Here is a 23,245-nt window from a genome sequence, read left to right on the forward strand (position 1 = left end):
ATTTTTTTTGTAAACATGGTTTTTATTGCTGAAGTAAGAGTAAGGCATCCGTGATCTCAACCTTCCACCACATGGTATCTCAGAGCACACCCATCAGTTTAGCATAGCACACAGCCAATCAGCCCACATCCCGGAGGCAATCAATTCTCAAAGTGGCAGGTCAACCGCCCAATTCAATATCTGCTTTTTTACCCACCTGCCTCAGTCCCCAACATTCCGTCCTAACTGCTCTCGTCCGGACTCTACTTCAACACCCCAATAACTCCCCCCACCCTCCCCTCCCCTCCCCTCCCCCCCTAACTACTGCTGATGGGGGCCCTGGTTGTGGGGTCTAACGCAATTATTCTCCAGATCTCAGTTGTGACATGCAATCTCACCGGCCTCTTGGAACCCCGCCCTCCGGACCTTCTTGCTCCGTACTCTCCAGCCGGTAGTCCTTCAGCGCCTGTACTATCATCTCCCACGCCCTGACCCATTCCAGTCCTTTCTCGTCCCCTGCCCTGGTCGCCTGTCGCCTCCGAAGCATGCTCTCACAGCTCGCCCACTTCAGCAGCTCAGCCATCCATCTCCCAAACGACGGACCCTCCCGGGATTTCCAGTGCCATGTAATTTCTCTCTGGGCCAACATGAGGCCTAGGTCAATGAATTTACTCGTCACTTTCGTCTTTGCCGTGTGAGGGAACCAGAGCAATAAGCAGGCCGCCATGTCGAACTCCACCTCGCGGTCGGTGACTGCGTTCAAGAGCTCCCCCACCTCAGCCCAATACGTCCCTAGCTTAGGGCACCCCCACAAAAGGTGGTCCAGCTCTGCCCCAATCGCTAGACATCTCGGACACGCCGCATCCTGCACCTTAAAATATCGTTTAACCTTTCCCGGGGTCAGATAGGCCCTATGTAGTACGAAGAAATGCACCTGCTGGAAACGGGCATTCCTACTTCCCTTCCACGTCCTCCGCATAATATGACTCCACACCGTGTCCGGAATGGGTTTGCCTATACTGTCCTCCCATCTCTCCTTCAATGCTGTGAGCGGCTCCAGTCCTTCCCGTATCATTCGAGAGTGGAGGCAGGTTACCGCCTTAACCATTCCCGCCGCCATCACCACGTACTGGCAGGTCTGAGTCACTGTGGGTTCCGCCAGTCCTTCCCTCCAATGCTTTTGTACCGCCGCGCTCACCGCCGCATGCAGTAGGTAACTCCCATCCGGAAGGCCAAACTGCTCCTGCAACACCCCGAACGGGGCCAGCGCCCCGTCAACATAAAGGTCTCCCACCATCTGCAACCCCAGCTCTTCCCACTCCGCTAGCGGGGACCAATCGCTGCCGTGCGGCAACGCTGTCAGCATCCCCAGCGGGATCTCCGGCGCATACGGACGTGCTGCTTTCGCTCTCTTCATACACCTGTGCCAGCACTGCCGAAGAGTTCTCTCCTCTATGGAGAGGTCTCTCATGTCTAGTTTCTGTTGCATGACTATGTAAGACAGAACATGTCTTTGGATGCCGGTCCCCCTCTCGTGGTCCGGGCCTCTAAACACTTTAGCCACGTGTTGCGTTAAAACCTGTAGCTGTGCCGCCATGCCATGTAAGTGCTTATCTGGGACTGTTAGGACACGGACAGCCTATTGTAAGGACCCACATAGATATCGGCAATACAGCAACACCGATATGGCTGCAAAAATCCAAACACGATCGGCAAAAGTGAATACTAAGGAGCAATTAAACCCCAGACAGGGGAGCAAATCATTAAAGACCCCCCCACATGTACCAGCGCAGCAGACGGCTATTGACAGAATGTTGCTCAAAGCCATTGGTGGTCTCCTGCGAAATCGCACGGACGGAGAGGCGGCTCTCACTAACACCCCAATTGAGTCAATTGATTTCGCCTCCTCCTATTCTACCATTGACAATTCAGGACTCGGTCTTGGAATCCCCATTGATTGTTAGTTCCCCTGTACAGACAACTCCTGATAGGGGTCTAAATGTAAGGGGTAAAGGGGCTAACACACAAACTGCTAAAAGGAAGGTGAATAGCAAAAGGAAACCTAGGCATAAAAAGGGCAGAGGTTGCCTGGCCACTAATAACATAGAATCTATAGTGGCTAAAGAGATAAGGGACCAAGCAATGGACATACAGGTTCCTCCGGGTTGGGTGTCAAACATTATTAGCGACCTGAAGCTACATTTTGAGCAATTGATTGATGCCCAGACAAAACAAATCCTGAGTAGGCTGGATAAAGTTGTGTCGCTAGTAAAACTAAAGGGGGGGGGGGGAAGTAATACGCTCTCATCTTCACTGACCAGTATTCCGGCCAGCGACACAGTGAACACAAAGTTATCATCTGCACAAAGGGACAAACCTTGTGAAGCTGAGTTATTAAAAAAGAACCCGCCCTCCACTTTACTAGATAACCCTGTGTAGCAGGGCCCTCTAGTGGTAATATAGGACCATCATCATTGCCCATTCCCAATCCCCACCCACTGGCGGAACAAATAAAGACCCCCTTCAGAACACAACATCTGCTAACATCAGAGAGGCACCCTATACCAAATTAGGTAATAAGGGGTTATGTTTAAATTTACCCCCAGAAGCGGCCCCTATTTCATCATCCTTACAGGGGTTCCAGAGCTAAAACTCGGCCAAATAGAGCTGCATGACGAGCTTAAAAATAAAGTCACGCATTGGCTGAATAAAAATAGGCCATTGCCAAGGACTGAACAGGGGGAAATTTTGCATGTAAGAAGGGCTAGGTGGATTGGGAACAAGGCTAAAAACAAAGTGGATGATTGTGTGGTGATAAATTTTCGGGACCGCAGAACAGTAGACTACATATTAAGTTGAGGCGCGGTAGTCGCTGGTAGTAGTATTCGTTCCTCACCCCTATGGTTTTTTTATGCCAATAAATCAAGTCCCCCGTCTAGGAATTGGGCAATCCAAGGCAGAGAGGAGGGTTATCAGATCAGCAAGGATGCCTATGGCATAAAGTCATATGCTCCATCCAGGAATCATGGTGGACTAGCCCTGTCAAATAGGTTTGATCCCCTCATGTTTATGGAGGAGTGGGATTGACTGCAAGGGGTGGAAGGTCAAGTTGAGCAAACCGCCCAGGAGCTGACTTTCGATCAACCTCCCCCCTATAGTCAAAGATCAACACCACTCTAAACGGAGTAAAACGGGTTCTAGTCACTTGGGTGGGGAGAGGTTTCTGGACAATATCATCGCAACTAAACGCATATTGGATAACTTGGTGGGGAGCCAAGTAGGCTTGCAGGAGGAAAAGGTTACCGAGTTGGAAGCACAGGTGTCCTCTCAATTACAACACGCACAAGTTGCCCAAATTGAGTCTGTATCCAATAAAGCCACTATTGAAGTAAAGGCTCCCTCTCCCAATACCCATATAGGCTCACTAGGATTGGAATGGCAAGAGGGGGTTGAAATGGTTTCATGGAATATTGTGGGGTTAGCTTCCAAATTCCACAACCAGGAGTGGAGACAGTACGTTAGCAGATTCCGTCTAATTTGTTTACAGGAAACCTGGGTGGTGGACCATAATCCCTTTCATCTTGATGGGTATAAGTGTTTTTTTGTGCCCGCACGGAAAATGGCTCCGGGAAGATCAATGGGAGGGATAATTACATATGTGGACCTAGGAGTGTGGACTGACCTGAAGTGGAACTCAGTTAATATACAAGCCATTGGGTTTGAAGTGAGGAAGATGAACATTGTTTTGCTTAATGTATACAATGCCATTGCAGGGACTGGGAAGAGCTCAATAATACAAGATTTAGACAATTTACTGACCGAAGAGCTAGCGCAGAGGAAGACAGTAGTGGCCCCGTATGTGATCCTAGCGGGTGACCTAAACTGTCATTTGTGCGCCAATCTAGGATGGACGGAGGGTGCCTGGACCGGTTGCACAGTGGAAAAAGGCCCACACTTCGAACATACCCCTGATGGGTCGGAGCTAGAGAGGGTTTTGAACAATCAAGCACTTAGGCACACATTAGATCTGATGGGGCCTAAAGATGGTCATGAAGTTACCCCAACATTCAAGGGAAGAGGGTATTGCTCCATTATAGATTATATAGCAGTTTCTATCCCTTTTTGGGATTGGATAAATAAGGCTGGTATTGAATGGAGCATATTCAGTGACCACAATAGTTTTGAGGATTAAGAACTGGGCCCCCTGTAACAATAAGAAAAGTGCTAAGGCAAACAGTACACTGAGGGCAACTGATCAAGGGAGAAGGCTCAGATGGGCCAAGGTGGATGGGGACGCCTTCTACAGATCCTTAATGGAGGACGGTAAAGAAATGATTGGGGTGTGTTTAGATCCCTCGTTGGAGGGGCCTATGGTGGTTAAAGCCTTTGAGGCAATGGCACACCTCATAGATGGCCTACTAAAATCCCCCGTGAAAGGGTTAGTGAAACGCTCTCCTAGATGGTTCAATAGAGATTGCTCTAGGGCTCACAATGAACTGAAAGAAAGCTTTAAAAAAGTCCCTAGAGACAAGGTGCGCATTGCACAATGTAGGTCAGCATACAAAAAAGCAATCAAATTAAGGAAACTGGCTCTTCAATCACAGACATGGGAAAATCTACGGGAGGCTGCAGATAGAAGAGATCCTAGGGCATTCTGGAAAATAATAAATAACCCTTGCTTCCAGGATGTGGTTGCGCCGGAAATTGGTACAACCATTCTCCCGGAGCAATGGTTTGAGCCTTTTAAATTACTGTATAACCATGCAAACGAGCAACCGAGAGGGGAGGAGGCAATCTGCCCATGGTCGACAAATGTTGAATTTACGGTGGATGAACTGGTAGTGGGGATTAAGGGGCTGACGCAAAACAAAGCCCCAGGCCTGGATGGTATCCCTCCGGATCTCTACCTAAGTAATGTTGATCTTTGGGCACCCATCCTCACAAGAGTAATAAACACGGCAGTCATCACAGGCATGCCAAGATCCTGGTCTGAAGCCACAATAGTTCCAATCTTTAAAAAGGGAAGAAAGGATGACCCTCGGTGCTACCGACCGATTTCTCAAATTGATGTAACGGCAAAAGTGTTGGGGAGAGTTGTCCTAAACCGCCTCTTAGACTGGGCTGATGAACACCATATAATTACAGACTTGCAATACGGATTCAGAACAGGAAGGTCAACTGCAGACCAGTGTCTGAACCTTTATTTATTAATAGCTAAATACACTATTGCAAGTAATCAGTCGGTATATATGGGGTTTATGGACCTCTCATCGGCTTTTGACCATGTCAACAGAGAAAAGCTCTGGAACTTGATGATTAAACTAGGGGTAGAAGAGGGCCTAGTAGTTATCTTGAGCACTCCACTGGAACACCTCTGCTAAAGTGCGTTACAATTTGGAGGGTAATACTACAGTTCCCTTCCCCTGCACCAGCGGGGTGCGACAGGGTTGTATCTTGGCCCCGTTCCTGTTCTCACTATACATAAATGGGTTAGAACAGGCACTATGTAAATTAAATGTAGATACCCCTAGAGTAGGTTCACGATCGGTACCGGTGTTGTTATATGCCGATGATGCGGTACTTTTAGCCCGAACGCCTAAAGGCCTCCAGACTTTGCTGGATGGGTTGGTCAGTTTTATGGCCAGTTTAGATCTATCGGCTAACTTATCTAAGTCATATGTACTGTTGGCAGGTTCTAAACCACGCAAAAAGTTTGGTTATAGAATAGGCACACACATAATGGAACAGGTTAAAACCTTTTCCTATCTGGGTGTCTTATTTGATGGGCTTTTAAATTTTAAATTTTTAACGGAAGGGCGTAGTGCAAAAGTAGTGGCATCAACAGGGGCCATAATGAATTATGGACGTAGGTTGGGTAGGTGGTCGCCCGAACAGGTAATGCACCTTTATGGCTCAATTTGTTGTCCCAAAGTAACGTATGGGGCCGAAGTTTGGGGTTTTGTAAATACCCAACAAATTCAAATTGAGGAAAACAAATTTTTGAGGAAGGTCTTACAAATCCCACAAAGCACGTCAGCTTATATTACACATGCTGAACAGGGAAGGGTATATATGGAGGACCTGATTAAAGTTAGACCACTTATGGCCTGGTTAAGAATTTGGACTAATAGTGAGGCTGGTCTGAGTAGGCAAATAATTAGAGATTGTATGGGTAGAGACAAGGGGATGTGTATTCCATGGCTGAGTTATGTAAAGAGTGCCCTGACGAGGCTAGATTGTAAGAACCTCTTTACTGAACCTACAACAATTACCCCCGAGGATAAAACCAGTATTAAAAGAATCTTCCTGGCAAAAGAGGTTATACGCAGAGCAGCCTCAGAAGAAAGCAAGTCCACAGTCCGTATCTATAGCGCACTAAAGTCAGTAGAAGGCATGGAACCATATCTTGCCTTATTATATAATGCACAAGATAGATTTTTAATTACTCGTTTTAGGCTCAACCTTTTACATCATATTTTGGCCGATCTGCCTGGTTTTACTGTCACGGTTTGAGCAGAAGGGTACCTGCGGCTGCGACAATAGGTCTCCGCAGGATACCCTTCATTTTGTATTCTTTTGCCCTTTTTACTCAGTACCCAGACGCCGCTTTTTAGTAAGGTTTTTAAAACAAATGAAGTTTAGACATGCCAAAGTTGCTCTTTTATATTTACAAAGGGCCGAGAATCCACTGACACTGGCTTGTATTATGAATTTTATTAGAGTGGTAATAAGATTGAGACACACTAGAGGGTTACTTTGAATGCTTTGATGTTAAATGGTCTCCCTGAGGTCAATGTAAAATGAAATGTATTGAGATGATGTTTTAATTGTTTATTGTACCCCGATGACAGAGTAGTGGGGAAACTGGCTTCTGAGACTGGCCAAGGGGCGGAGTCACGTCACAAGTGATCATGTGAGTGCCGAGGGTGTCATGGTGCGTTAACCAATCCGGAGTCAGGTGACTCGTTCGGCCATCCTTGGACTAACGGAGGGTTTATAGCAAAGGGGTGGTTGCCAGGGAAACAACGCGCTCAATGTATGCGCCGACATGGCATTTGTATGTTCATCTGTGATTTGCGGATTAAATTACGGCTAACGACTATGTTTGTCTTCTTCCTTTATGTATGTCTGTGTTTATGTCATGTCCAACCACAATAAACTCCCACATACGAGGGATACCAGATGACACGTGTATATAGAATTTTACACCTTTTATCTTTTTTCACATTGAGCACCTCAGGTCAGGGTGGGCCTTAGCGCGCCCATACCGCCGGGGTTTACACCTAATGGTCCTGAAGAATGCCCGTTAAAATTATAACACATAGGCAGAAACATGTTGACCACCTCTTAAGTGGACTCTGCTGAACTATTTATTCAGCATTTTGTCCCACACTTTGTTTTTACTGTGTCCGATTGGCCAGTAATTCTGGCGTTGTAGCACACCAGGGTGGCACTCGGCCTCTCCTGGTGGGGCCCAATGATGAAGCATGTCACCAACCAGGTTGGTGAGTGAGGGCTTTATAAAGATCCAACTCGGATCCTTCTGTCATGCTCCACATTCATTGTTTGCAAGGCATACTCTTTTGTTGATATGATTAGATTTTCCTTGGGGGACTGAGAGTGTTCTTAATTTTTCCCTCCCTCCCTTGTTGATTTGAATTTTAAAATTCTGTATCCTAACAATAATGTCCCTGTGACCTTTGAATTTTTGGGGTGAATTTCTAACGTTTTTCTAAAAAAAATTCTATTACTGTAACCTGTAATGTTTCACTGTGGATATGTGAGCACCTGTGTGGGTCTGTTAGTGGGGGTATGATAGTGTGTGTGGGTCTCTGAGTGGAAGTGGCAGTGTATCAGTGGCTATCTGAGGTGGTGTGAGTGGGTCTGTGAGTGACTGTGTGAATGCCTCTGTGGGTTTGTCACTAGTGTCAGAGCCTGTGTGTGCCTGTGAGTGGCAGTAGGAGTGCTACTTTGGATCTTAGGGTGGATATGATAGTAAGTCTATGGATGTACGAGTCAGTATGTGAGTGGTGCTTTTTTTAATGGATTTCCATACTTAGAGCCTAATTACGGTGTTGGTCAGATTTGCCTCCGACCAACACTGTTTTGGGGACGTAACCGCTCGACCATAGGTTGGCGATTCCGACAACCCCGTTAGGATGCAACCATACATGGTGCAGTCCCAAAGATCCATTTTTCAATGGAAAATGGAAGTTTGTAAACATCCATGCACTGTGCAGCAGGCACCATGAGGTGCCTGCCACAGGGTGCAGGGATTTTTAGGGGGGCACCATTGTGCTTTCCCGGTCCAAATGTGGAGGACCAGGGGAAAAAAGGACCTGCTAGGAGCACCCAAAACCAGATTCCGACAGCCAATCCATGTCAGAAAAGGCTGATGGAAACCGACATCATAATCCCGACGGCGGAAACGTTGTCCTTAAGGGATTATGGTGCAGTTCTGACTGTCTGAACCGAGTCGGAGTCCCCCGCAGGTTTAAACTCTGACCGCCATCATCCTAATGTGCCAGTCGGAGTTTAAATCTACAATACAATATCGGTCAGAAAGCCTCTGACCAATTGTCAGAGGCTTTCCGAACGACATTGTAATTTAGCCCTTAGTGTATTTAAAGAACCGAACGCTCCTCTCTGCTCTTACAAGAAGATGTCATTAAAGAATTCATTTGTCACACTCACTAAAGTTCAGATTTTACTCCAATATATTTTCGATGCATTCACTTTTATTAAGGATGTAAGGTATGTTCTGTTTTTGCTGAAAAGTTGCAAAGACTGTGTTTTTCAAAAAGTGTAAAACACATATACACTCATATTGTAAATAATGTTTGACAATAGCTGTTTACTGATATAGTATTCACACTTCTATTTCTGTAATCATTTTTAATGTAAAGCACTTTTAAATTGGATTTCCTGTCAACACCGTAACCGCGATAACGTTGGTATTCGCAAAGCTCATGTGACTATGAAGAAAGAGATTTAATTGGAGAAGACCGTTTTCATTAATCTTCAAAGGAAGTTCCAGCCCATTTCTGTCTTCTTGAGGGTTCCAATTGCTATTTGGTTCATTTGTGGAGGTCTGCTGTACTTTCAGTACAGAACTGTGGTGGCTGTATTTTTTGGGCAATTATTTTTATCTAAAATAAAATGGCATCAGCAAGAGGTGAAGAGGAAGAGGAAGTCCATCAACATGCTGATGAGCAGGAGTTACCAGCAGCACCAGAAGACTCTCCTGAAGCAGAACCACCGGTTAAGAAGGTGAATCAAAAACAGTGGCAAAGTTTGTCAAGTGCACCTTGTGCAATACGACACTATTAAGGGGCACATCAAAAATATTCCTGTGGCACAACAAGTATGTTGTGCCACTTGAAAACATTAAATAAAGAAAGGGATTTGGAGGATAGGGAGGTAGGTTTTTAGCCTCCTGTTGCAATATATCTACCAAAAGAATCCGCAAAGATCCTAATAAAAACCTACCAAAAATTGTATATTCCACAATTTTTTTAGAGTCCTGTACTAGAAAAAGACATATGTTTTTCTAGAGTCCCCTCACTCACCTAGGGTTTCCCCTGGGTGACATGCTTCATCATAGGGGTCCTCCCAGGCATCTACTGTCTGGGGCGTGCTACAACTTAGCGAAATACGTAGGAGCACTTTTTTTGTTTAAACTATGTGTAGTGATGTGCTGTGTGGAGTGAAAAGTGAAAAAATTGAATAAAAATTACCTAGATAGTGAGCCCTAACTTTATTCTGCTCCTATCTGGTAAATATATAATAAAAATGGGGCTGGTAAAAGAGCACAGTAACCATTATGTGAAGCTGTCCCTATTTACTTAGTCGACATGTTTCGTGGTTACCCCAACCACTTCCTCAGGACTACACAAGGACCAGCCCTGCGTGTACCACTCCGTGCATTAAAAAAAAACACTCAGTTGATTTTATACTTATTGTAACATATTTGGTTTGTTACATACATACGATTCCCTTGCACCAAGAATTTCTTAGTTGTATAGGGTTGATGTTTCTGTATAAAAAAAGACATAATGACACACATGGATTAGTTACACACCCTAGTCCACTAAGTAGCGTGGATAAGGGACCAAAACAACTTTTCAAACTTTGCAGTGTCATAGATCTTGTATATCAATACAAATCAAGTGCATGTATTTAAAGTGCTCAAGTGAATATAGTGAAACACATAGACATATACACACATATACATAACATGAACATACGGTAGGTTGCTTTTAGAAAAACCTACTTGTTTGGAGGTGTTATTCTACTCCATGGTGTTGCTGGGGCAGGGAGGCTTTAGAAATCTAGATTTAGGAAGTTTTAGATATTATAAATACGAAAACTGCTCGTTAGCGCATTGGGAATTCTTAGTTAAAAAGAGAGACAAATCCAGAAGAATTCATCATGGTGGTTATTTGCTATATGAAAACCTACTTGTCTATCTAGGACCTCCAGCCTATTAGCTCCCAGGGACACCGCATATTACTGGTACGCTATCAGAACTCCGTTTAAATATCCCCGTGAGCGGGAAACGGAGCATGTGAAGGGTTCACAGGTGTGTGCACTCGAGTGATATCGTGCGGTCTGAATTAGTATTTCTCGACCTCATTATACATGCTACCAATGAAGGTTTGCGGACAACTACCCATTTTAAATCTACTGCAAAAAATTGTCTTCTAAGATACGATAGTTTTCACCCCAGGTATCTGAAAGCCAATTTACCCTATGGACAATTCTTGAGATTAAGAAGAAATTGTTCCGAAAAATCTGATTATGTTGAACAAGCTAAAGATTTGGCGGTGAAGCTAAGACAAAGAAAGTATCCAAGAACTATAGTAAGACAAGCACAAAAGAGAGCAGGCAACAACAATAGGGAAGCGTTGTTGGAAACGTATGAAAAAGAAATATCAGAACAACCTAAACGCCCCATTTGCATAACGACGTACAACGTGATGTCTGGTCAAGTGGCAAAAGTGGTCAAGAAACACTGGTCCACCCTCAACAATAGTGGTCTCAATATACCGCTACCAATGTTTTCACACAAAAGGAGCCAAAATCTGAAGGACATTTTAGTACATACACGTCCCCAGATCCAACCGGCCAATCAGCAGTTAAGCAATCTTCCTAAAGGCCACCACCCATGTGGAAATTGTAGCGTCTGTCATTTAACCACGAAAACCACCAGATACACTTTTAATACAGGTGCTACCTGGGACCTCAGAACCTTTACGAATTGCCAATCCACCGGCACAGTGTATCTAATCACATGTCCATGTAATCTCCACTATGTGGGTATGACTACACGGAAAACCACAACAAGAATCAGTGAACATCGCAGCACCATCCGTTGTTTGAGATCAAGTACGAGAATGACTAACCACTTTCTAGAGAAAAAACACTCTCCAAATGACATGGGTTGGTTAATTCTGGAGAAAATCAGAACTGGCGACAATCTTGAACATCGACTACATATAAAAGAACAAAGATGGGTCTATAAATTACGTACTGATACCCAGGGTTTAAATGACAGTATCCCGTGGAATGTATTGAACCGCTGAGGCATACCTTTGTGTGTAAAAACAACCAGAAACTAACGTGAATGAGTAAAACAATAATTTTCAACCGTTCTAAAGTAAATAATATACTACCCCTAACTAAAACCACCAGTCCTAATAATATACTATTTGGATTTTATGCTGAAATTAATATGGTAGATATACCCTTAAACATAGGATGTATATTGGGTTTATTATCAGTATGTATATTGAAAAAAGACTGCCTCATTAATAAAATTAGGGTTTTGAACGTCCGGAAATAATACTTTCTCGACTGTTATTCTAACTAAACATCGCCACTAGTTATTTGGGGTCAATCTAATCCATCCATTTGTAATTTTCTTAGGACAATAGAGATACTATGGAAACCCCACTCTAAGATGGCGCAAAAAAATTAATGAGTCAAAAATAGTCGCGTTAAACATGACGTTTTCGTCTGAGCATTTTGCACTTAGAACAGAGATGTAATGTCGCTTACATCGCGTAACGATGTTAATCTGCAAAGCAATTACGGCATCATAGCCCTCTATTTAGCTTTACGTTTCCGGACAACATTTACTATTTTTGTTTGTTATTACGAGTGTAAATTACATGTAAAAACAAAAGCCGCAAACGTTGGCATTTGAGAACTACTCATGTAGACGGGGCTGGAAAATATATTCTTTTGGATTAATACACCATTCCAAGATGGCGCACGATATCACTCGAGTGCCCCATAGCCCTCCATCTAGTTTTACGCTTCCGGACAACATTTATTAGTTAATATTTGTTGTTACAAATTTATATTATAATTAAAATCACAAGCCGCAAACGTTGTTATCTGAGAACCCCTCATACAGACATGGCTGTTAAATACATATTTTTTTGGACTAAATCACCATTCCAAGATGGCGCACGATATCACTCGAGTGCACACACCTGTGAACCCTTCACAAGCTCCGTTTCCCGCTTACGGGGATATTTAAACGGAGTTCTGATAGCGTACCAGTAATATGCGGTTTTCGTATTTATAATATCTAAAACTTCCTAAATCTAGATTTCTAAAGCCTCCCTGCCCCAGCAACACCATGGAGTAGAATAACACCTCCAAACAAGTAGGTTTTTCTAAAAGCAACCTACCGTATGTTCATGTTATGTATATGTGTGTATATGTCTGTGTTTCACTATATTCACTTGAGCACTTTAAATACATGCACTTGATTTGTATTGATATACAAGATCTATGACACCGCAAAGTTTGAAAATTTGTTTTGGTCCCTTATCCACGCTACTTAGTGGACTAGGGTGTGTAACTAATCCATGTGTGTCATTATGTATTTTTTTATACAGAAACATCGACCTATACAACTAAGAAATTCTTGGTGCAAGGGAATAGTTTGTATGTAACAAACCAAATATGTTACAATAAGTATAAAATCAACTGAGTGTTTTTTTTTAATGCACGGAGTAGTACACGCAGGGCTGGTCCTTGTGTAGTCCTGAGGAAGTGGTTGGGGTAACCACGAAACATGTTGACTAAGTAAATAGGGACAGCTTCACATTATGGTTACTGTGCTCTGTTACTAGCCCCATTTTTATTATATATTTACCAGATAGGAGCAGAATAAAGTTAGGGCTCACTATCTAGGTAATTTTTATTCAATTTTTTCACTTTTCACTCCACACAGCACATCACTACACATAGTTTAAACAAAAAAAGTGCTCCTAAGTATCCCACTTGAAAACATACCATAAAAATCAACCTAAATGTGCATAGAAGGAGAGAGCAGGAGAGGGGCCATCGCCCTCCAGGGCTGCACCATCTGTTCCTGGAGAGGGAGCTCCAGTAGAAGTGGAGAGGAGACGCCCAGAAATATCTCCTGAGTTAAGGTGCATTGAAAAATATTGCCTTGACAGCAAACACCACCCTTACTGCTGGTGAGGAGTCTGTCGATGTGATTTTGGAGCAAACAAGGCCAAATTCCTGTTATTTTGTTTTTATAATGTACTCCAGTTTTTCCACTGCTTTTGTGTTTGTGGTTAGATTTTGTATTCCCCTCGTTGCCATTTTACTTGAGAGAAAAAAATACAAAATGTTAGAAAATCCCCCCAAAAATACAGTTCCAGAAAGAAGAAGAGAAAAGGGCTCTTGTTAGAACTGCCTTTCATGGATAAAAAAATAAATAAACTGCATAACTGTATGTATATATAAAGAGGAGTGGTTGTATAAATGCGTGACTGAATGTGTTATTGGCTGCATTAGTGAGTTAATGCCTATGTGAGTGTCTGTATGGATGAGTTGGTGCCTGTGTGAGTGCCTGTTTGGTTGAGTGAGTGGCTGTGGGATTGGCCATATAGCAGAGTGAATGTTTCTATGAATGGCTGTATTGGTGACTGTATGGTTGAGTGAGTGACTATATGGGTGAGTGAGTACCTGTATAAGTGGGTGTATGGGTCAGTGACTAGCTGTGTGAGTAGCCATATACAAGAGCAAGTGGTTGTGGGAGTGGCTGTATAGGTGAGTGAATGGTTGTGTTGGGGACTGTATGGGTGAGGGAGTGCCTTTGTGAGTGGCTGTAAGTATGAGTTAGTACCTGTGTGGGTAGCTGTGTGGTTGATTGAGTTGCTGTGTGAATGGCTCTATGGCTTAGTGAGGGGTTCTGAGAGTATCTGTATGAGTGATATATGGGTGAATAAGCACCTGTGTAAGTAGCTGGATGGGTGAGTGACTGGCTGTTTTAGTGCCCATATGGGAGAGTGAGTAGATGTGGTCATATGGGTGAGTGGGTGTGTGAGTAGCTGTGTAAGTGAATGAGTGGGTATATCGGTGACTGTATGCATGAGTGACTGCTACTGTGAGTGTCTGTATGGGTGAATGAGAGGGTATGTGAGTAGTTGTATAGGTGAGTGAGTGCTAATGTGAGTGGCTGTATGGATGAGTGAGCAGCTGTGTAGGTGCATGGGTGAATTAGTGTGTGTGTGTGTGGTTGTATGTGTGTGTGAGTGGCTGTAGTGGCGGGAGAGTGGTTGCTTGGTTAAGTCAGTTGGTATGTGAGTGGCTGTATTGAAGAGTAAGTTTCTCTGTGAATGGCTGTATGGGTGAGGCAGTGCTTGTGTTACTGGCTCTATTGGTGATTGACTGCATGTGTGAGTGGCTGTATGGGTAACTGAATGGATGTATGAGTGGCTGTATGGGTGAGGTAGTGCCTGTATGAATGAGTGAGTTGGTGTGTGAGTGAGTGGTTGTGTCAGTAGCTGTATGGGTAAGTGGGTTAGTGAGTGGGTATATCTGAGATTATATGGTTGAGTGCATGTGTGAGTTGTTGTATGGGTGAGTCAGTAGCTGTGTGAGTGGTTATATGGGTGAGTGATTGCTAGTGTGATTGGCTGTATAAGTAAGTGAGATGGTTTGAGAGTAGATGTATGGGTGGGCGAGTAGTAGTTTAAATGTCTGTTTGGATGAGTGACAGGCCATGTGACTAAGTGGGTGTCTGGTTGTATGGGTGACTGAGTAGCTATGTGAGTGAATGAATGGGTGAGTTAGTGGTTGCGTTAGTGGCTATATGTGTAAGTGAGTGGGTTTGTAAGTCACTGTGTTGGTGAGTGAGAAGGTGTACGGTGACTGTATGGGTGAATTATAGTGTGTCTGTGCGTGAATATATGACTGAGTGGGAGAGTGAGTGGTTGTGGGAATGGCTGTATAGGAGATTGAGTGTGTGAGCAACTGTATAGGTGAGTGACCGGGTGCGTGAGTGGCTCTATAGGTGAGCAGGTATGTAAGTAGCTGTTTGGGGGAGTGAGTGAGTGGTTGTATAAGTGCCTGTAAACATGCTAAACTACACTGAAAGTTTTAATTAGAAAATAGGTAAAATAAATTAATGGGGAGCTATGGCAAGATCAATTTATGTTTAAAAACACTCTCCATGGATATGTCCAACCAATATGTCTGTGATAGAAAAATTGGTTCAAGACATTCAATAACGTTCAACTGCAGTCACTATGGAAAAAGGAAAAGAACAAAGATATGCTAGTATGTAATCTTTGAAATTACAGAATCATACCAATACACATTTTGTATACTGTAAACACTGTATTACAATGTAGTATAAATAGCATTTTCCTTTTTTTACTGTTTTTGGCTTTCATACTTCTTCACCATAAACACTGGTCTGTATGAAACATCATCCTGGAACAGTGGGGAAAAACATTCAGTAGATTGTAAAAAAACAAACAAAAAAAACGAAGTGGCACAGTACATCACTATAATTAAGTGACTCTATGCATTGCACTCACTACAATCCATTAATTGTTTTTCTAGACTTTCTACAGTAATGTAAAGAAACCTATGTTAAAAATATTCCTAAATTATTATATTTGGTACAATATTGCAAATAAATATAAAGCACCCTTCAGTTTTGGAGATCCTTTTGAAAACATCACCCCTATTAGGGCAGATAGTGTTTAAATATTGATGATCCATATAGAGAATATCCCATAGTGTAGTTTTTTCAACAAATAGTATGTAGAAGTTTGCTTGATGAAACAAAAGGGGTACTTTTTTTGTTACAAATGCAGTTTTTGGTTTCAATTAACAGCTGCTGTAATTGGATTATGTCCATTCAGTTTCTGACTTGTATTACACAGTGTAGTATATAGATGTGGTAATAACTCCTTTCTGGAAGATAAAAGGACTGTTGAATTTTGGAGAAGACTTTAAAGACATTACCCCCAATAGGCTGAATAATGTCTAAAAGATTGATGAACTACATAGAAAAAACACCGTACCTCACTTTTTTTTAATCAACAAACGTAAGCCTTTGATTGAAGAAAGAAAAGAAAGAGTATGGTAGTTTGAAAATAAGTTTTGCTTTGAATCAATGGTTGATATCATTACATTCCGTCCATCCAGTTTCACTCTTTAAATTGGGGAGAGGAGTTAGCCTAACGGCAAGGGTGGTCAACCTCGAATCTGGGGAACCGGGTTCAAGTTTCGGCAATGATGCTTAACATCCTGTGATTCTGGGCAAATCACTTAGGGCCTCATGTAGGTAGCCAAATACCGGTCGGTAACGGCCGTTTTTCGGTAAATATGCCGTTACCGACCGGTATTCAGACAAGTGAGATGTAGGAGTCCAAAAACGACTTTTCGGTAAATATGACTGCGGAAATACCGAATCATATTTACCGAATTCTAAAATACCGAATCAGATTTACCGAATACATACTTAACGAATCGGTAAATATGAAGTGGTAAATATGAAGTGGTAAAAATTAAAATGACATGTAGGAGCACTCGGTAATTAAGAAATCCAAGAAAATCGGTAAATAAGAGTCGGTAATTAACACGGATTGAAAGCAGGTGGTAACCATCAACAGTGCATATAAGCAATCCCAAAATGCAACAGCGTGGACAACATGGCCGCCATGTATGTCATTGCAAGGCGCCTACGTCTACAGGCAGCAGGACTGAGGGTTTGGCGACGGGAGGAACGCATCTACAGACAGCGCATCACACTATTCCAGCTGACTGATGCAGAGATACATGAGAGGTACAGGCTACACCCCGAAACCATCATGGACTTAATCAGGGACCTTCACCCACTCCTGGACCAGCCAATAAGAAGGGCGCACGCCATACCCCCACATGTGCAGGTGCTCTGCAGCCTACATCTGCTGGCATCTGGCAGTTATCAGGTGGTGATAGCTGCGGTGGGTGGTGTATCCCAGAGTTGCCTGTCACGTTTCTTCAGGAAGTTCCTGGATGCCATGATGCAGAGAATGCACCACTACATCAGCTTCCCCAACACACATAGGCTGCACTGCAGAAAACAAAAACAGACTTTTATCACATGGCACAGTTCCCCCATGTCATCGGCTGTATTGATGGTACACACATCCCAATCTGTCCACCAGCTGACACAGAGCACATCTACAGGAACAGGAAGTCCACCCACTCCATCAATGTGCATACCGATTTGAATGATTTTGTTAAGGGTCCTGTGGGTGGCAGAAACAAAAGGTGGGCGTATGCTATTTACAACGAAGTCTGGAAGTTGTCGCAGATTGAGGCGGCTTCCAGATTGAGAGCTATTGACCAAGCAAACATGGAGAAGGTTTTAGCCGTTATAGATAATAGCATTAGCACTCTCTCTTCTAGGATTTATACATTAGACAATATTGTTTCTTCAGTTGTTGATATTGTGCATGATGATATGTCTGTGTCATATCATGGTCAAAACCAGTTGCGTTCTGTTATGCAGTTTGCATGGACGTTGCAGACGTTAAAGGCAGGGAGGGTCCCTTGGGACTATCTGAACACTACATCGTTATTCCTTCCCTTTAACCTTACTGACAAGCAGCGATTCATGTCCATGAAGGATGCTACATATTCATTGTTACATATTGAACAGTTCGAACCGTTGCCTTTCTCTGTTGCGGAAGTCGACTCCGCTGTGTGGCTCTTACACGGATTGATAACTCTCCCTTTCGCGCTTTTTAAGTTTACGTCTTGTATGAAACAGTATGCTTTGGGTAGGTATGAACCGCTGGGCACCGCTTTCATACATGAGGTTTGGTCCCTCCCCTTTACGTATAGATGTACTAGGGACGGAACTGAGGTTTATTTGAAAGGCGAGGAATGTACCACAACACCAGACCATTCCTTGGTATGTAGGCACATTCAATTACACGGCGCATGCAATGTACAAGCCCCGAATTTGGCGTGCGTCCTACGAGGTATCCCAGTGCCTGTGATTACACCTTCTTTCACGCTGCTTGCAAACGTAGTTATTTAATTTTGAATAATGAAGCTTGCTGCGGGATGTTAGTGGGAATCCCGTACATGGTAACTGTCTCGCAGAAAGTTGTCTGCTGCAATAATGTTCTTTTTCCACCCCCGCATGGGCGGCTGGATGTTTCCATCTGGCCTTCGATTCCAACCTTGAAAGCAGAGTTCAACAAGTTGAGCAGAATAAGAGCGCTATTGTCCCAAAAAGAGGTGCCTTTGACTTCCTCTCGTGAAACATTTGTCCTTCACGTTGCTAATACGCGCACTGAGGTACAGGCGCTTCTGAATACTGACCTCCCCCTGCATTTCGGCTCTTTGATCCAAACTATTTTCAATGCCTCGTCCACGACTGGCCTGGCTCATTTTTTTATACTTGTGGGCTCGGGTCTCGTGACCTCTTTCCAAACTATTTTTGGTGTGATTCTGGCTTTTTTTCATTCACTTTTCTCGAACATCTTTGGAGGTGTCCCGCTGCTTCTGGCGCTAGTGGCAGGTGTGCTGCTTTTCCTTTTTATACTCCGGAATGGCTGCTCCTTCTGTGCCACACGAGCACCTGTCCCGTCTGCATCTTCTTCGTGATAGGATGCTTGACTTTTATGGTACTTTGCCATTGGCGACTTTGAGCCTGGCTTATGGATTATCCTTCAGGTATTCCTACTTCACCTGCGTACAACCTGTATTTCACTGCCTGGATTGTCCCTTTGAATGGCCTCTGGATTTGTGCTTGACCAACATGGTGTCTCCGGTGCCGGATTTCGATCGACTGATGAGGCCCTTAGTGTCTCACGAGTTGGCCTGTTCTGGTGTCCGGATTATGGCCTGTGGTGCGGCGCATGGTATCCTGGGTAATTGGGACATCTCAGCGGCCGCCTACGACTTCTTGGCTATGAGCTATTTGGAGGAACATTCCGGGTGCCCTCTGATTGTGCTAGAGGCTCCGATGGTTGGAGAACACGTATGTTCCTTTTCTTTACTTAATTGGATGGCTGAAACTTTTAGTGGCCCTGCAAACGATTTTTTGTTGGAAGCAGTGGCCACATATGCTGCCTATACATTCATGGATTAACTGGACTGTCGTCCATTGCGCCTGTGCTACTGGACAGCACCCTGGCGCAACATTTATTTCTTTTGTTTCTCTTTTTTCTCTTCCTGATGGTCGTTTTGAGTTTTTTTATATACTTGCATTTTTTTTTAGAATTCTATGCTGCTATTTTTTGTAGTTTCGGACTTTGGCGCAGCATTGGTTACGCCTTGTTCTGCTCTGACGAAACTGAACTCTGCGTTCTCTCTTTTCTTGCCTATTGAATTGTGCTTCGATCAAGGGGGCGTGTAGTGAGTTCTCCCTGAATACGTACATACATTGTTAAGTTAGCATAACCACGTTATATGTTAGAAAGCCATCTTTTTGTCTTTGCACACGACACTGCGTTTACATGTTATTTCTTAAATAAAATGCTGACTCGAGACTTGCTTCACACGAGAGCAATCTGTTGTTACCATCCCAAGCTCAGCGCAGCGACCTTGGTCTGTACATGGTGTGACAAACAGTCTGGAATATTACACAATGCATGTTTTCCACTCTAGGTTGATCGACCCACTATTTCGCCATAACACACGCGCAGCTGCAAATACCTGAAAGTTGGTGCTTTTAATATCACAGACATCATGTTTATTATTCAGACCGAAGACGAGCCTTCCTGCGAGACGACTCCTGATGCTCCTGTGATGTGATTTCACTAAGCTGCTCTTTGAGGTATGGGGTCCCCTATTCAAGCCTAAGAGACCTTCTATTAGCATAATAATAATATTAGCTTCTTAGTAAAGGGAAGGTGGTAGTATCCTCGGTATTTTCCGATTCGGTAAATACCACCTCGGTATTTACCGATTCGGTGAATTCCGATTCGTGATTACCGAATGTTACCGAATCGGTAACTGTTACCGAATTTTTACCTACATATAACTTACCGATTCTAATTTACTGATTCGGTACGGCTCGGTATTTAAGAAACGGTAAAATTTATTTACCTACATGAGGCCCTAAATCTCCCTGTGCCTAACAAAAATGAATGTGTCCTCATGTAACGCAACTGGTGTTATGTAAGGCGACCTGATACCCGATACCGGGTCAAGTTCACGCTATATAAAACTTCGTTAAAAAAAAAAGAAATAAATAGTTTAGCGTACAGAGGTTGTATTCATTCCTTCATGAAAGATAATACGTGAAGTAATAAAAATTCTTCCAGAAATTGATACTTGTCCAGCTTTAAAGTTTGTAAGTTGAGTTTCATTTTTGGAACCAACTTCTCTGCATCATTGTAGCATTAGGATAAGGTATTTTCCAGTTTGTCTTAGTATTAACGTAAAGATAACATCTGATTTACACTTTGGACGGGTCATATTTTGATTAACAACCTTCAAAAATTTGTCAAAAGGCACACTTTTAGAATCTGGTAATGTTAATAGAGAATATGCTCAGAATCTATTTTAGTGATAGATGAATAATCACAATCTTCACAGTCATGGTTCCAGGTGTAACTCATTCCAAATAGATCACCAATATTTCCATCTTCTTCTAAAACTCCAAACATAACTATAATACATTCTTGTGCATCTTGTTGAAAGTAAACATTACTGATCCACTGCATATATCTAAAAGGCCTTGAATACCTGAAGCACAATGTGTCACAGTTATGTCACGCATTGAATGTTGATGCAAAAGATACGGTGCAGCACACAATCTCTTATCTGGTTTTTGTTCAATTTGGTTCACTAGATGTGTTAAATGAAACCGTACACTGAGAACATTTGCATAGCAGTTGAAACTTAAACTGTTTTCTAGCTGGTAACCTACAATATCATCGTTATTTTGCAGGTTTCTTTTCTCAACAGCTTGTCCTTTCTTTTCTTCAGCATCTGTACATTCTTTTGTAATCTTCAGTTTTGGACATATTATCCATTTCTCATAAACAGGGTACTGGCCTAAATGAGGAGCGTATACACTTCTTTACTGATTGTACTTTCTTACACATCTTGCCTCTGCACTAACTTTCTTTTCATTAAATCAATCAAAAACAAACCAGACAATGTTCTAACTTGCGCCAATTCCACATATGACATTCCTTCTTTAAATACAGAACCTCTAATATTTACAAAAGCTGCATTTACACTTAAACCTTTGTTATTTATGGGCGGTTATAACATATGCTAGACAGAGTGGGAATTGCTGGTGACGCACATGAGTCTTGCATTAGCAAGAAACGTACAACATAACAGCCAATCTGCTTCACGCAATCAATCTGATCAAATTTTATGACCAGGTATTCAACCTATTCTCTATTTCGCAAATAAATAAAATTAATTAGTTTACCCATTGCACCATTTACTAACCCTTCCGCTACATTTAAACTATTCAACAGTTATTCTACATGCTGGTCATCATACCTACCACCTATTCCTGTTGGGAAGAAATGTGGAAAACATCGAGCTTACAAACCTTTCTCCCACACACTCAAGGGAGCTTCTTTCCTTTGAAAGAAATCAATTGCATCACCGATAATCGCTTTAGAATGCAGAGGGTGGATACGGTAGTGTTCATAAAATTCTTCTGATCGGGATCGATTCACCTTTTCAATCTTGACCTTTTGATGTTGATGTGCAATCCTTCATATGTGCTACGTTTTGAAGAACATCTAAATTTTTTATAATATTATTCTGTACCAGATTTAATGTTGTTTTTTTTGCTTTACTAACATCTACTAGCTCTTGCAATATTTGTTTGCTCTTCATAGGGACACCCTTGACTAGAATAAAAAGTGCTTCTTCCAAATCTTTCTGCACTTCTACAGTTTCAATATTCTGCTTGTAATCTAATGGCATGTGCACAGCTCTACATTTAAGACATTTCTGTAAGTCTGTTGGAGGTAACTTCTCTGTAATTGGCTCTTTACATACTATAGCTTGGAATAGATGTATAGACTATATTAGAATTGATTCAGAAACATGTATTCTTGTAGTTCTTGAGGAATTGGAACTAATTCGAACTTGTTGTGGACTGCTCCAGCTGGCATGTATTGTCCTCCACTTTCTTATAACAGTACTTATACATACATATAATTTGTCTTATGGAACAATCAAAGCGTTCCTCTACAAATAAGCTGTGAATTCTCGCCTCTTACCCGTGTTATCTTGTTCAGTTTTGTTGGCACATTAGCATAAAGAGTTTGACTTTTTTAGTGAGTGTGTTGACAACATAGGCAAACACAGTCTGGTTTCTCTGTAGAGACTGTGTTAAACCTTCTAAGCTTTTCTTTAAAGTTATCAACAGTAATACCAGTCTCCTTTTCTGCTACACCTACAGATACCAAGTCTTTATTTTCCCTAGATTCCTCTTCAGAACCAAAGGAAAGAAACTGTACAACATCACAAAACTTTTCAACCTCTTCCACTGTACCATGCAAAAGAGCTCTATTCATTTCTCCTAAATATAGTGCAGGAGTTTTCACATTGTAAAACCTCCTAACTAAAGTTTACATTTTTGAGTGGTTTACAGCTAATATTGTGAAATGATGAAAAGTGCTTTGGCATACTTTCTTTGATAGACATGCTAGTGAGTGACCCTGTAAATAAGTATGCCTTACTTTGCGTGGATTTAATTCTTGTAAAATGCCAATATTCTGTTTAAGAATTTTGCATAGAAATTACGTAGTGAGCTTCTCAATATATCAATTGATTCCTGCCAAACACTGCAATCCTACTATAGCCCCATTTGCATACAGGGACCTGTCTACACCTTCCTTGTACCTCTTCAGCTATTACTTCCTCTACATTTCTAACTACCATTACCTCTTTTGGGACTAGGGGAACCATTCTTCAACTCATTACATAGTCCAGATTCCTTGACTGCTTGAATGAACTAATG

The sequence above is a fragment of the Triturus cristatus genome, chromosome 12 (assembly GCF_964204655.1).
Source record: "Triturus cristatus chromosome 12, aTriCri1.1, whole genome shotgun sequence".
Lineage (NCBI taxonomy): Eukaryota > Metazoa > Chordata > Amphibia > Caudata > Salamandridae > Triturus > Triturus cristatus.